Source organism: Leuciscus leuciscus (genome assembly GCF_965113295.1).
Source record: "Leuciscus leuciscus genome assembly, chromosome: 8".
Lineage (NCBI taxonomy): Eukaryota > Metazoa > Chordata > Actinopteri > Cypriniformes > Leuciscidae > Leuciscus > Leuciscus leuciscus.
This window is the reverse complement of record NC_138732.1, coordinates 17040641-17056019: the sequence shown is the minus strand read 5'-3', so window position 1 is coordinate 17056019 and position 15379 is coordinate 17040641. Positions and strand designations below refer to the sequence as shown.

The window sequence follows — 15379 nt, the reverse complement described above, 5'->3', positions numbered from 1 at the left end:
TTAGAATTTTTTTGAAAAAGATATCAAAGCTGCGCGCATAGGATTGTGGGTGATTTGAGAGCGCGAAGAACGCGAAGGCTACACATATGCATCCTTTCCTGTATATGGGTATTTTTCGAACGAAGGACTCAGTCCTTGGTTGAAATTCCGAGGATCCTCGACATTGGAACAGTCCTTCGACGGATGTCGATGACGTAGCATCCTCGAAATTCTGGCTTCCGAGGATCCTTCCTTGACATTGAGAAACGGCTAATGTCTGCGAATCTGTGAGCAATTTTAAAGCTTTTTTGAGGTTCGGTTCGTGTTTCAAACATTAGTTGCCTGTGACGCAGCTGGACGACGTTAAAGGTAGCAGCTACCTGAGGACGGATGGAAGAATTTGTCATTGAATAATCTGCGCGGGACGATAAATGGGATTTAGAGTTTGAGAAGATGGAGAATTGTTCAACTGAGTGATACGGTAAGCCAATATATAAGTTATTATTTATCTTTTTTTGCGTTCGCATTTCTACATTGTTTTCACGTAACGTTATTTGGTTTGATTTTGCAAACGCGGTTTACTACCGTGGCCGCGCAAGCAAGTCACTGACTCTGTTCACCTGTTTACCAAGTAACGTTAACTTCGACATTTCATATAATAGGCAACCTTTACCATGCTATTTGCATGCCGTGCATTTGATATATATTTTTTTCTTTGTAATCTGATGGCCATTGTTAATGTAAGTGCTTTTAAGTAGCCTAGTGGTACATAGTCTATGGGGTAAAAAAAAAATGCTGTCAAATTCTGTCAGGTCTGTGATCGTGCTTTTGAATCGTTGTTTTGAAACAATGAAAATCCATGTTCCTAATTCTGTTTTCAAATGTAGTGGGCCTATTCCTGATTGCCATCCCATGGTCCTACAACTACTCCCTAATTCAAAGAAGTTAGACGGTGTTATCCTTCAAGCAGATAAATAGAGATTATTAAGCAAATCTCATTAATCTGTAATATGTTTTATGTTTTGGTTCTGTTGATCAAGGTTGTGCTGTCCTTTTTAAAAATTGTTTCAGGAATTTGCATCGCTGATGTCCAGCAATCTACATTTGCCAGAAAGTCCACGACTTATTTCCTGGTATGTAAACATTAAAGGGGTAGATGAAACCTAAAATGAAAAGCCATCAAATGACCCCACTGCAAAATATGTTTTTTTTAATTAGTGTTTTTATTTTGTTTCCAGTCCAGATATCTACAATTCTTACATGAAGAAGCATTTAAGAGACATGTAAAAATGGTCTTGTTTTCTGAAAGAATAAGTCAAAATTAACTGAGTTTATGCTTAAAACAAACATAAATATGCCAGTGCATTCTAGCATTCTAACCAATTTTAATTTTTAGTTGAAAATTTTTATTCATAGAACTATGAATAGACAACTACATCGAACCACAGTGGAACCCACAGTAGTTATTTTAATTTTTTTTTTTAATTTTTTTTTTTTTATTCCATTACAGGTCAATCTCTAAGCAACCAGTGCTGGATATTAAGTTTGGAAGGTCAAGGTGTGTGTGAAGGATCACAGCCTGACTTCATCACTGGCCTGGCAGCGCTGTTTGCCTCCTCCTATGAGTTCAGCTTGCAGTACCAGGAAGAGGCAGCACCTTGAGTTTGTTCAGAGGTTAGTCATTGGCATATTTGCCATTCATATATATATATGTATATATATATATATATATATATATATATATATATATATATATATATATATATATATATATATATAATATATATTAGACTGAATTGTGTCACTAACCTTGACTTGACAGTATTTATTATGTTGACTACTGGTATGAACAATATGGCCCTGGTTTCCATACAGGGCTTAGCTTAAGCCAGGTCTAGGCCTTAATAAAATTAGGGTATTTAAGCAGCTTTTATAATAATGTATCATAAAAAAAAAAAACATTACTGGTGTGCATCTTGAGATAAAACAGTGGCAGTCATATATTTTAAGATATGTCAGTGCAAGTTGTTTTCAGTTGAAGGATTAGTGAAAATTCTGTCATTAATTACTCACCCTCATGTCGTTCCAAACCTGTAAGACCTTCGTTCATCTTCAGAACACAAATTAAGATATTTTTGATGAAATCTGAGAGGTTTCTGAACCACCCATAGACAGCAACGTCTTTGCAACTTTTAAGGCCCAGAAAGCTAGTAAAAACATTGTTTAAATAATCCATGTAACTAGTGCAACCTTAAAGGAGAACTCCGGTCAATTTTAACATTGAGCTCATTTTTTTGTAAATTTGGAGTGCTGTCAATACAGAGAACAACGACAAAAATCGGTGTTGCCTACACCGTGTTATCCTCTTTTTAAAATTTGCACCCTGTTGACTTAAATGGGGCAATGTTTAAACCTGCTTTTAGCCTCTTAATATCCTTGATGTGTCATACAAGTGCCCAGCCATGTGAGTGATTCCTTCAGCGTGAACACGGGTGAATCTGACTGCAGTAGATGTGAAATATCTTGTTGAAACATCTACAAATGTCCATATATAGGTGAAAATGCCCCTTGAAATCAATTTAAGGTGGCAAATATTACCCCTTAATAAAAAAATTTAATTTCTGTCAGTGCTGTAAACTGACCACTGCATAGAATATGAAAAATATGAATATCTTTGTCAGTCAGCTGTCAACAGGCCTAAACAAGCCATGGCACCAAGCACAGAAACACAATCAGTAAAATGTTATCTAATTATTATCAAGAAAACTTTGAAAATATCGATCGAGACATATTTTGTCAATATTGCACACCCCTAATGCATGGTATTAATTTTGATTTCTTCGGGTCTTAAAAAGGTCTTAAAAAGCCTTAAATTTGACTTTAAAAAATGTGCAGAAACCCTGCTTCATAATATTTAGGTTGAACCACTGTAGCTATATATTTACCAATGTTTTTACCACTTTTCTGGGCTTTGACAGTTGCAATGATATTGTTATCAATGGAAGGACAAAACTATCGGATTTCATCAAAAATATCTTCATTTGTGTCCCGAAGATGAACAAAAGTCTTGAGGGTGAGTAATAATGACAGAATTTACATTTTTGGGTGCAAACATGCATTTTAGTCTGGTAAATCATGTCATATATGCAATAAACATTGCAAGGCTTGCAATTAAGTTAAATTATTTCTGTCACAAATGTTTGGGCTGGATTCTGGCAGTGTGTGCTCTATATAAACGGAGAGTCTAAAGACTGCCTTTCCACTGATACTCTGATGGACCTGATGAGGGGATGATATTGTTAATGAGCTGGGTGATGAGTAGACAAAAGTTGTAGAATAAAACTTTAAATCTGGCAACCCCACTTCCAAAAATTTAGTTAGTTGACAGTGTTGCATGTAAACAGACACATTGAGTTGATGTATTTTACCAGGGCAGAAAAAATATCAGTTATTGATCACAACATCCAACATTGCATTTTTTTTTTCATGTTGTTCAGTTTTAGACAGCTTTTGTGCTTTCTCTCTTTGTCAAAATATATACACTCAGTTAATAATATTTAATAGTTGTTTTTTTTCTGCCTTTTAGATGCTTTCTTGACATCAATCCTGAACGTGGATCAAAAACAAAGAAAGGACAAGTAACTTTAAAGAAAACTGGCCAAATTGTGCAAAACAAGAACACCACTGTAAGCCTACAGGTGTCCTCACTTCTGCAAAACCTTGCAGACTTTGAATGGGATTTCGTTTTTACTTTTATGGACTTCAAAAAAGAAACAGCATTTCACTGTCGTTATAAAGCTTGGAAGAGCCAGGACATTTTTTAATAGAACTCTTGATTGTATTCGTCTGAAAGCAGAATGTCATATAGGATGACTTGAAGGGTGAGTAAATCATGTGCTAATTTAAATTTTTGGGTGAACTATTCCTTTAATTAAGTGCTAACTGTTACCTGTTTGTTGTTAAGTGTTAAAATTGCATTTTATGTTTAAAAAGTAATTCAGCCAACATGTTCACAGATGGCATTTTAACTAAATAAATGTTTTAAAACCCAGAAAATTTTGTTTTCTTTTTCCTAGTGTGACTACTCTTATGAAACCTTAAAGTATAATATTTTAATTATGTAATAATAAAAGCAGTATTCCCTGTAAAAATACAATTTATTGCTGTCGACAAGTTTAATAATGTAAAATGTGGTATAATTGGTAATTACAGTGGAGTACTGTAAATGCTGTTTACTGTAGTAGTGTTGTAAAAATACAGTATGTGGATGGCAACCCAGCTGACAGTATTTTACTGTAAATTTACAGTGAAAAGTTTTACAGTGTACATGCATGTGATACTGATGCATTTTTAAAGCTGTGGCATATGGTTATGGTACTTTGTGGATGTATTTGTCAAAAATGACAAAGAAAACACTGCATTATTGTATTAAAATACTATATTTGGTATTCACACAATAGACAAAATCTCCAACTATAGGCATTTAATTTCAAGGCATTCAGATATAAGATTTGTATCCCTAATATGTGAAAGTATGTACTATACAAATGTACATATATGCATGTATACATACATGCGTCATATATGCATGTATACATATATGCGTCATATATGCATGTATGCGTCATATATGCATGTATACATATATGCGTCATATATGCATGTATACATATATGCGCCTTACATATATTTCACATTTATGTGCATATACGGGAAAATATATGGCACTTACATGAAAACGGCCATTTTTGCTATATTTTGAAATATATGTTTCATATGTGTATGTGTTTTACATATATGAATTTTGCATATATTCTCATATATGCAGCAGACATACATGGGCACTAACATTATATATGTAATTTACATATTGACATATATTACATTTCTGTATGGGCGCGAATGGATTCAAAATATTCAAGCGTCCAAATAGACGCGAATTTGACGCGCTATTCGCGTTTGGTGTGAACGCACAGTAACGTGGTGCTTTTTTAAATGTTTGATTGCGTCCGTTGTGTTGTACGACGCGAGGGAGCTTCAAAGAGCAATGAATTACAGCTTTGCAAACATTGCATTTCGCTGTCTTGCTCTCTGCGGTGTTTCCAGTGTGAAGTATTTCCACACAGCGGACGTTGTTGGCTAGCCGCAAACTGCGGAATGGATTTCCTGAGCGGGGGCGTGTCTCATAACTCTGTGTCTCATTGAGCCGCGCCTCCGTTCAGTAAATCCATTCCGCAGTTTGCAGCCAGCTAGCAGACTAGCCGGAGGGAATCACTTTTGGAGTAATTTAAGCAGAAAACGTTAAAGTGCAGACATGACTCATGGATATCGGATATCTCCGCAGGTTGGATCGGGAAAATCCGATACGTGAATTACGCTGGTATCGGTCCCGATACCGATACTGGATCGGATCGGCCCCATCCCTAGTCTGAAGTAATGAGTTTAGGTAAAAGGGAGCAGAGCCAGTGGTTGTTCTGTAGGAAAACTTCAGTGACTTGAATTTAATGCAAGCGGCAACTGGCAACCAGTGCAATTTTGTGAGGAGAGGAGTGATGTGTGCTCTCTTCGGCTTGTTAAAGACCACTCTTGCTGCAGCATTTTGAATCAGTGTCAGAGGTTTGACAGTGCAAGCTGGAAGACCTGCCAAGAGAGCATTACAATAGTCCAGTCTGGATAGAACATGCACTTGGACAAGGAGTTGCGTAGCATTCTTTGATAGGAAGGGCCTGATCCTCCTAATGTTGTACAAGGCAAATCTGCAGCACCGGGCAGTTCTAGCAATGTGCTCTGTAAAGTTCAATTGATCATCAATCACAACTCCAAGGTTCCTGGCTGACCTTGATGGAGTTATGGATGACGAACCTAGTTGAATGGAAAAGTTGTGGTGTAGTGATGGGTTGACCGGGGCCACAAGCAACTCTGTCTTTGCAAGGTTTAGTTGAAGGTGGTGGTCCTTCATCCAGCCAGAAATGTCTGTCAGGCAGGCTGAGATGCGAGCAACTACCGTCAGATCATCAGGTTGGAATGAGAGGTAGAGTTGTGTGTCATCAGCGTAGCAGTGATAGGAAAAGCCATGTTTCTGAATCACAAAACCCCAGTAGCTAGATGTTGGGTCTTAGACACCTCACCCCTCCACAACACTCTAAAGGACCTACCTGAGAGGTAAGACTTGAACCATTGAAGTGCGGTTCCCGAGATGCCCTTCGTCTTTAGGATTGATAGAAGGATCTGGTGGTTAACTGTGTCAAAGGCAGCAGACCGATCCAGCAGGATGAGAACTGAAGATTTGGAAGCTGCTCTTGCCAGTCTCAGAGCTTCAATTACAGAGAGTATGGCAGTCTCAGTTGAGTGTCCGCTTTTGAAACCAGACTGGTTGTTGTCCAGGAGGTTGTTCTGTGTAAGAAAGGAAGAGATCTGGTTGAAAACAACTCAAGTGTTCAAGTATTTTCGCGATGAATGGAAGAAGGGATACCGGTCTGTAATTTTCCAGATGTGCTGGATTTAGAGTGGGTTTCTTAAGCAGTGGGGTTACTCGAGCCTACTTAAATGCTGTGGGAAAAGTACCAGTGTGAAGAGAGGTGTTGATGATGTGTGTGAGTGCAGGTACAACTGAGGAAGAAATGGCTTGAAGTGGATTAGTGGGAATAGGTAGTAGGGCGGACAGGTAGTAGGGCGATTGGAAAGGAGGAGTTTGGAGACTTCTGCCTCTGAAAGCAGGGAGAAGGAGGGTAGAATGTGTGTGTTAGCTGGTAAAATGTGTGTGTCAGTTTGTGGTTTGGTAAATTGGCAGCTGATGGTGTTTTTTTATTTATGAAGAATGAGGCAAAATCGTCAGCTGTTAGGGTTGATAAAGGAGGAGGAGAAGGAGGAGGAGGAGTAAGAGGAGGGTTGAGGAGGAGGAGGAGGAGGGTTGAAGGTTTTAAAAAGCATGCGAGAGTCAGAAGAATTGTTAATTTTGTTGTGATAGTAAGTCATTTTAGCAGTATAGAAGTTAGCAGAGAAGGAAGAGAGGAGGGATTGATAAAGACCAAGGTCAGTAGGATCTTTAGATTTGCAGAACTTCCTCTCTGCAGCCCTGAGATTAGAACGATGTTCGCGGAGATCATCAGATAACCAGGGGGCAGAGGGTGTGGCGCGGGCTGGCCTGGAGGAAAGGGGGCGGAAGTTGTCGGAGCCGGATGTTAAAGTGGAGAAAAGAGTATCAGTTGCACTGTTAGTATCTAGTGTTGAGAGCTGATCAGGGGGAGGAAGTGTGGATGAGACCAAAGAGGATAGGCGAGAGGGTGAGAGTGAGCGTAGGTTTAACCGAAAGGTGACCTGTGGAGGAGTGTGTGTTGTGTTCTGAGGCAGGGTAAGGTTGAGAGTGAAGAGGAGTGATCTGAGGTGTGCAGTCTGAGGTGTGCAGATCTGATCAGTGGAGCAGTAGCAAGTGTAAAAAAGGTCCAATTGGTTACCTCATTTGTGAGTAGCCGCAGTAGAAACTCGTTTGAGATCGAATGAGGCAAGCAGAGTGTGGAAATCAGCAGCCTGAGGTATTTCTAGGTGGATGTTGAAGTCTCCAAGAACTATGAGAGGAGTACCATCCTCCGGGAAGGATGAGAGTAGCACATCAAGCTCCTCCAAGAAACTGCCAAGCTGACCTGGGGGACGATAAACAACTACAAAATGGATTTTAATAGGACTAGTGATGGTGATTGAATGTGATTCAAATGAGCTGTTGTCACACAGAGGTGGTAAAGGATCAAATTTCCAATCGTTTGAGATGAGAATACCAGTACCTCCACCCCTTCCGGTCAGGCGGACCGTGAGAAAGTGAAGTGAGTGGAGAGGGCAGCAGGTGTGGCAGTGTCCTCTGGTCTGATCCAGGTCTCAGTCAGGGCCAATAGGCTTAGACCTGAATGACTAGAAATAGATGTAATGAAATCAGCTTTGTTAACAGCGGACTGGCAATTCCAGAGACCGATGGGAAAAGAGAATAAAGTACTAGAAGACACCGTAAAGGTACGCAGGTTGTTAGGATTGTACTGCCTCCTACGTGTGACATTTGATTTACGTGTGTTAGTAGTAGTAGGGATTTGAAAACACATACTGAAAGAGTGGTTGTGTAGAAGAGAAAGGAAACAAGAAGAAAATAATACTCGAGTGCCTTGTCACCGACAAGCTTGCTCGGTGGAGTCGCGCAGGTAGAGTCGCTGGTCTTTACACAAGGGCTGCCACGGTGCACTAATCAATTATATACGCCTAATTCCCCGTTATCGAATACAGCAGGCCACGCCACTACCTAGCAAAGCGAAACTCAAAAGCCAATGCGAGATGCACAGCAAACAAACAAATGCTACTTCAGCACACGTTTTACCACAGTAAACACAGTAAACAAAACAAAGTTTCCTAGCAACGAAGAACCGCGCTAAAATCTAATGAGAAATGTAAACACTCACAAGCTGATGCCCTCTCCTGTTGCTCGACTGCTTCTTCTAACAAGTACTAGCAAACACGGTAGAATAAGTACTTTAACTGGCTTTGGCCACGCCCTACTGCTTAGCAAAGCGAAACTCAAAAGCCACGCAAGATGCACGACAAACTTGGTGTAGTTATGCATGCATGTACTGTATATGTTGATTTATTATGGTATGAAGTAACTTCAACATAGCCTGGCTAACGTCAGACCTCTTTCTCTTTGAGACGTGGTCTGGGAACCACATGTTCATTTTCTCGTATTTGAGGCGTGGTTTACGAATGCCCAGAGCCGTTTATTGGGCGCTACAAATGTCTATCAAATGCGCCTATACGTAGCTCATAGCCAATCGTTTCAATTATACCAGATGACGTATGTAGAGCGACAGATATTCAACGAAGACGACGACGGGTCAGAGATTTATTTGTACACCAGAGTCCTGCACGGGTCCGATTTTGTAAATTTTTGTAAAAAAAAAACACCCGCCCGTACCCGCAGTGCTTAAAACCGCACCCGACCTGTTTTCCGACAGCAGCACTAATTAAAATCTGCACCCGACCCGCTTAAAATAGAACCGGCACACGGAATAAAATCAGTTTAGACTCACATTATAGACACACTTACAAAAATGTTTATTGCCAGGTCATACAGAAGTTATTACACGACAATTAACACAAGGACAACTTATGCCGAAGCTGTCAAAAGGCATGAAGAACATGAAGAACATGGCTAACGTTACCACAAAACTGAGTAGCCTAACATTTTACCAATCGAACAGACGCGGCTACAACACTATATGCCACGCAATTTCATCTAGCCTACATCTGACCATTTTGGGCGTTTCAAACACGCCCTGCACACCACACATACTTAGCAGTGTTAAATATGAAAAATACCGTTCGATAGAACTGCTTTGTTACCACAGTTTCTGCGTGCTTCCTCAGGGATGAAGTTCCACATTTGCGGCTATCCAACACGAAAATGTTTGCAGCAAAGCCTTTCACAATATTTTCTTCAGATAACTCCAAATTTCTCCCACACACTGGACTTGATTTTTTTATGACGTATTGTCGACAACTTTACAATCTCCACTAGCTATTCTTTTCTTCAACTCCTCAGCATCCATCTCGACGACTGCAAGCAGATCGCGCGTGCGGTTATGATGAATTTTTAAAAATGAAAGTAGCCTAGGTAACGTTATAGATCCTGGGAGGGCGTGGCGCGTCGGCACAAATAAACTGATGTGGATTTTAAATTATTTTATCAACTTGAAATACAGGCATATTTTTGTAGATGTGTTCCTAAAGATATGCATATATTTTTACGTCTGTCATGTTGGATCCATAGATATAAACAAACTGCTTCAGTGTGTCGCATAGATGTCGTCATCGTCTTGCTGCTCCCTCCCCGTTCTGTGATTGGTTCCCTAGTTGAGGCGAAAATCTGGTCCATGGAATCCATGCTGACTAGCAGCGTGAATAAAATCGCGCTGCGCTCAAGGCAGCATGGGGAAACCCAGGCTAACTTCAACATATAATTTAAAAGAAAAATGTTTTTTAGAGCCTTTGATTATTGAATTATTGATTATTAATTGAGTGAATTACATCCAGTACTGGACTAACCTGGATTGGTGCTGATAGTAATTACAAACTTGAACAAATCACAAGTTGTTCCTGTGTGATCCCAGTACAACTAATTTAAATCTTTATTATCATTTCTCATGATTAACTTTCTCCCAAGGCAACCTTATCGCAGATGAGTGGGAGTTCAGAGTCTCTCATCTGAGCCATATTGAAGGGAAAGACTGTTAAGTGTTGAAGGGAGAGGCTGTTCAACATCTCCTGTAGAAACAGGTCAGCTCCTGAAGAATACAACAGGGGGACGTTCTCTAGCTGCATGTCTGCACAATTATAGTATTCATCTAATTGCTGTTTGTTTCCTGCTGCCACTGAAGATGTCACAGTAGGGTTACTTTTGCTCTCTGCAGCTGCCCACAACTGTTCATTAAGAAATGTGCCTGCCAGTATAAATAGGTGTACATTACATTTAAGTTTCAGTATCGTTTATTGGCTGATATTAGAAATCTTAATTTGTTTTCATTTTGTATCAGTCAGATATTTAATGTGCACAATTTCCCTCGTTTTATAGATTACCTTCGCTGTCATCTAACATTCAAAGTTTATTTTTAAAAACCCTAATAATTGAGTAAAATTTCAAATGTAATCTTTAGCAAATCTCAAAATTAATATCCAATTTTTTTCTTTTTTTAACTGCAGCAATTTCATTTCTTTTCTTTTTTTGCTTTGTCATTATGGGATATGGACTGTAGACTGGAGGAAAAAAGTTATGCTTTAAGTTTAAAAGGTAATTTAAAGCAGTTTAGCACAAGACTGCAACATATAATGTGATTTTTTTTTTTTTTAAACAGTTAAAAATATATAAATTATATATCATTCAAAAGTTTGGGTTAGTACGATTTTCCAGAAAATATTAATACTTTTATTTAGTAAGGTTGTATAATGTTATAAAAGATTTATATTTCAAATAGTTCATTGAGCAGCAAATCAGCATAGTAGAATGATTTCTGAAAGATCATGTAACACTGAAGACTGGAGTAATGATGCTGAAAATTCAGCTTTGCCACCACGGAAATAAATGAAAAAGAAATAGACACCAAGTATTTTAAATTGTGATTATATTGTTAATATTTTAAAAGTAATGAAACTGCTATTTTATTTTTGTATTTTTGCAGCCTTGGTTAGCATATTCATGGCAAGTTAACCAGCAGAGTGTACAATGAAATTAGGACCATCACCATATTTGTCCATGTGTAATTGGATGTGATGATGTCATCACTTTATTGGAGTATATAATAATTTACTCTCTCTGCAATTACAATAAGAGCTGTCATAGACATCTGTGTGATGAAGAGTCATATAAGAGTCAGAAAGAGCACGTATTGAAGAAAACCAGAACAAAGAGTAGGCTACTAAGAATGTCAGTTATTGAGGAATCACTCTTGAGCTCAGGGTTTGGAGTGGGTGCTGGATCTGGGGGTGGGGTGGTTGTCTGTTAGAACAGAACATTTATTCCATTTCTTGTCCAGTTCATCTCTTTTCCCCTCGGTACCCTCCAGGACCCTGGCTTGTGGTATGTGGCCCAGGAAACATAACAAAAGGGGCTCTGTTGCATATCTGCCCTCCAGCCCAGCTCTTCCCTGAGGTCTGCCTGACCATCGATTGCAAGCTACATGACAAACAAGCAGAATGAGCCGCCCGGAAAGCAGGACCACTTCAAACCGGACTCATTCTGTGCCTGTCAATTACCCACACTTACTGTGTCGAACTCGTTCGTTTTCAAGGTCCCCACCAGCTGTGAATGAGCAATGTTCAATAATGCCTTTGTAACTGTTTACACTTAAAAAAAAAAAAAAAAAAAAAAAAAAAAAACTGTTTTAAAGCAAATCATATATGCCACATTCTTTGTGGTCTCAGTGATGAGTCTCACCACAACAACAACAACATTTAAAGGAACAGTTCACCCAAAATTTTAAATATGTCATCATACATAATCTATCCTTTTCTTTCTTCTGTAAAAAAAAACAACAACAACTGAGAATTGCATAGCACAATGTCCAAACTGATCTGTTTCAAACAATGAAATAAAATTGTGACAATGGCTGTTAAGCAAGATTTTCAGGGAATAACAACTTACACTGCACTCTGTTAATCACACACAGCTGTTGTGGCTTTGAAAGACTATTGTTGCATTTAAGGGGTATAGACTACATTTATAATACTTTTTTGCCCTTTTTTTTTTTTTTTTTTTTTTGGGCCCTGAAAGGAAACATTTGTCAACATTTCAAAACAAAGTCATATTAATTTGAAATTACATGCGGGTAAAGAAATAACAATTTTCATTTTTGGGTGAATCATGCATTTAAATATACATTTAAAATTATTTACTAGATAAAATGTACTGGCATTTCTTTGACTTTTTTTAATTTTATTATTCAAGGCTATTCTATTTCTGCCAACATTCACCCCCATTCCCCGATCTGCTCTCACTCCTCTTTTCCCCATTGCCACTGAGTGGCAGCCTAGAGGACGGATCTCATGCTTGCAAATGGGCTCCTCAATGGGAGTGCTCATTCAAGAGCTCCCTGGTGGATCTACCAATTAGCCTAGGCCTTCACAGCTGGAGCTGTGAAAAAAAATGGCAGTCTAAGAGAAGCTTTTTGTACCTGAAAACCTTTAGATGGGGTCTGATAGAGGAGTTTAGAGAAGGACAGCATCCTCTAATCACAAATACATACCAATAGAGAAAGCGGAAGAGGAAGATGAAAGAAAAATTAATCTATTTTGTCATTTTTACTGCAAGTTGTACAAAATTCTGAATTTAAGAATTAGCTCTCATTTAATTAATGACCTGGACTATTTAAAACTTTGGGGTTGGTAATATTTTTTTATGTTTCTGCTCACCAAGGCTGCATTTATTTGATCAAAAATACTATAAAAAACTGTAACATTGTGAAATATGAATACAATTTTAAATAACATTTATTTATTCTAATCATTCAGAAATCATTCTAATATGCTGATTTAGTGCCCAAGAAAAAAGTCTTATTATCAAAGTTATGCCTCTTTAATATTTTCTAGAAACCCTGCTATATATTTTTTTCAGGATTTTTTGATGAATAGAATGTTCAAAGAACTGCATTCATTTGAAATATAAATATTTTGTAACAATGTAAACGTCTTTACAATCACTTCAATTCAGTTCTGAGCACAACCCTGTTTCCCTGATCGTTAGAAAATCTATTTTTGAAAAGTTTCAACCAATCGCCCATTTATTTCAAAGTTTTGTCGAAGCAACATTCAGGTACTTAAATTCACCCACATGTAACTTGTTAGCAACTTTACAGCACAGCCAAAGTCTGCTTAGACTAGTATCTTCAAATAGAGTGCAGCATTGAAGGTGGGGGTAGGGGAAGGCTCCTGAAGTAGCAGTGACATTGTGGAGGTAAAGTTTGGCAAAACTCAGAAGGAGACAATGGCTGAGAGAGGTTTGAATGCTGTGATTAGCGGCAGGAGTGGAAAAGGGGAAACAGCTGGAAGGTGAAGATACTGTTTCTGCAAGCCTCAACCCATCTCTAAAGGGTAAACACAACGCGAGCTTGTTTGATTTATGGTGCACGTCACACACAGAGTGGCCATTATTCCCTGTGAAAGGCCCGAGCATCATGGGAGGAAATGTGTCCATAATGTAGCTTTTCACAGGTAAACTGGAGAAAGTAGAGAGTGTGATTTTTAAAAATACATTTCCTGCCTGTGAAATGCAGTTTGATGAACTGTCCCTTTCTGCCTCTTCAATGTTGTGTATTTTGTTAATGTTTTTGTTCAGAAGTGCCACAAATTATGGGAGACATGAATAGAAGCCCATCTTTTTCTCTTTTCACCGCTTACAATTTGGAGTATGATTAATTTCCAGATACCTCTCCCCTTTTTTGCTCATATTCTCGTGCATGATCCCCGCAATGCTTGTTTTCCTATTTATGTGTCAAGCACGCAATTCACAACAAGGAGGTGTCAGCAGTAATTAATAGGACCTATTCAGACTTGCCCTAATGAATAGTGGGTGAGAGTCGGAGCTTCAACAGCCATTTAAAGGAAGTTCAGTGACAGGCACTTTATTGTTTTTGCCATTTTACTCCTACTTCTACATTCCCTTTCTTTTTGGGAAGTTTCAAAAAGTGGTCCAAAGTAAGAAATAAATAAATAAAAAGCCTAGGCTCATTGGAAAAACATGTCTCTACCCACATTTTTGCAAAACTTCCAGTTTCCAGCTGAAATGAGTAAAATACCAACAACTTTTTTACAATATGATTACGAGGCAAATGATCAATTAATAAAGACTTATTTTCACACAGCTCCTCACAATACTATATTATGACCTCAACTCTTTAACCATAATACATGATTTAAACTAATACATTTTGACGTTTGAATCACATAAACAGCTCCATATGTATGGTATTTCTTAAATAGTAAACTTGTTCGGTAGCTCACCTGGTACACCACTGCATTTCCTATGCGAAACACTTGGGTATGAGTCCAATGAAAAAAAGGTCATGCCACTTGTTTAAGGATCTCAAAGATTTTTAGAAGCAAGCTAAAATTGCATGGTTCTTTCACTTCTGCTTCTGGTAACTCTGTTGGTTAGGTTTAGATCAGTTGTACATTATTTTCAAAGGCGATAGAGCATTAACCTTTTAGAGCCACTCACCAGACATTTCATTTACAAACTGCCGCAATATGTACAACAACCAATAAAGTAAAACGTTTCCAGATTCACATTCATCCGTTTCGGATAAAACTGAAATGTTGTTAGTGACATTTACTGGTCATTTCACTCTGAAAGTGTTGCGAAAAGTGCAAGAAGCAACATAATATCTTATTGCAGAAATGTTGCCACAGACGTGTTTTTCCAAAGAGAACAGGTTGAATGAATCATGAACAATAATTAAAAATGACATCAATTGTTTCATTTCAAGATCTGGAATATTGGTCTGTTTCATATCCACCCCCATAAAATATACACTGACATATAGTATCCTCTTTGAGTGATATAAAGGGTGCTGATAGCCTTAGATGGACACAGTTTAGCCCTCATAATACCGCCAACAACCCAATCGGCATCCATTACCTTTGTGCGCTAATGGAGGCACGAAGTGACACGTGTGACTCCTAAGGTTTTTAACTAAAAGCTAGATGACAAATTTAATCAAATGGCAGCTGTTAAGTCTGAGCTTACTCAATAGCCTTAAAAATCAAAAACTCATTACTCATATTAATATGAAAAGATATAACAAGCAGAAGTTGGAGCAAAAATGCCATCTGACCGCATGAAATGTAAATCTTTCACGGGCCGCCCATCCTCTAGCTA

At 38.4% G+C, this 15379-nt stretch overlaps 2 long non-coding RNA genes across 3 annotated transcripts in view; one reads left to right on the top strand and one right to left on the bottom strand.

The window, feature by feature from the left end:
• Positions 1–15379, bottom strand: part of LOC309505241 — an 81093-nt gene that overhangs the window by 19737 nt on the left and 45977 nt on the right. The gene's annotated exons all lie outside the window — the stretch shown is intronic.
• Positions 944–3712, top strand: LOC309505230. 2 transcript variants are annotated; one of them, XR_014208367.1, is made up of 4 exons: positions 944–1112; positions 1490–1653; positions 2958–3052; positions 3566–3712. It is a non-coding gene; the product is annotated as an uncharacterized lncRNA (long non-coding RNA). The 2 variants fall into 2 exon arrangements; XR_014208368.1 differs by lacking the exon at positions 2958–3052 and having other exon boundaries at positions 947–1112.